We start from the raw sequence: 412 nt of genomic DNA on the forward strand, positions 1-412 counted from the left end.
CCACACTTTTTTTTGCGGACTTGCATTATTAAGCGGTTTTCCTGTAACGCGAGGCCTTATCATTTTTCTTGTTATTTTATTAAAGTTGCAAAAGTTTGGTCTTGACTGAAACTGATAACAGACGCCGCATTAGACTGTTTGTACAGAACATGGTATATGAAGCAAATACGTTGAAATCAGAAAAAAATAGATAAATAACTGTTAGGAAAATTCGATGGAGAGGCTGCCCTTCAAATATAGAAGTATATATTTAGAAACTTTTATGAATGGGAGTGTATTTTATGTATGTCTGACGAAGATATAATCAGATATATCCTTTGTACCTTTTCTGAACACGGCGTTTTCATGTATATTTTCACTTATTTGTTTAGATTTCTCTGAATTTTTTTTGTTTTACCCAATTACACTGTTA

Source organism: Penaeus monodon, chromosome 15 (assembly GCF_015228065.2).
Source record: "Penaeus monodon isolate SGIC_2016 chromosome 15, NSTDA_Pmon_1, whole genome shotgun sequence".
Taxonomy (NCBI): Eukaryota; Metazoa; Arthropoda; class Malacostraca; order Decapoda; family Penaeidae; genus Penaeus; species Penaeus monodon.